Genomic DNA, 678 nt, shown 5'->3' on the forward strand with positions numbered 1-678 from the left:
TTTATAAAACTATAAACTATATTATAATTTATACTTTTATACTAGGTACTATTAAAGCATTATTTTTCCCCTTTTAATTATAAATAAATATTATATTTTATTTAAAGCGCTATAAATAATAAAAATAAGATATTAAATTTAATATATTAAATAATACTTTAATAAAGTTAAAAATAGTAATAATAAAGCTGTATTTAATATTAATATTAATAATAATAATAGTATTTTATTATTATTTTTTTTTAATTTAGTAGCGGGTTGCGGACAACCCTTTAATTAAAAAAAAAAATTATTAGGGCTAATATTTTTTTATTTAATATTATTAAAGCTAATTTATTATTAATTTAAAGTTAATATTTTAAGTAACCTAAGCTTTAGCCTTAGGCTACTAAGGCTTAGTATATTTTATTATTATATTAAATTATATACCTTAACTAGGTTATTAATATTTAAGATTTTAGCTACTAGTTAGGTAAGGCTAGGGTAGGCCTTAAGTATAAGCTAAAGTAAAAACTTATATATAAAGTATTTAAACCTATATTTACTTTTTAATTAAAAATAGCTTAAGCATAGCTTAAAGATTTATAAAGGTAGCTTTAAGACTAGCCTTTTTTCTAAATTTTTAAATAACTTTTTTAATATTATTTAATAAGGTTTAAAATACTCCATTCTTATTAG

Source organism: Aspergillus mulundensis (assembly GCF_003369625.1).
Source record: "Aspergillus mulundensis strain DSM 5745 chromosome Unknown scaffold_10, whole genome shotgun sequence".
NCBI classification, from domain to species: domain Eukaryota; kingdom Fungi; phylum Ascomycota; class Eurotiomycetes; order Eurotiales; family Aspergillaceae; genus Aspergillus; species Aspergillus mulundensis.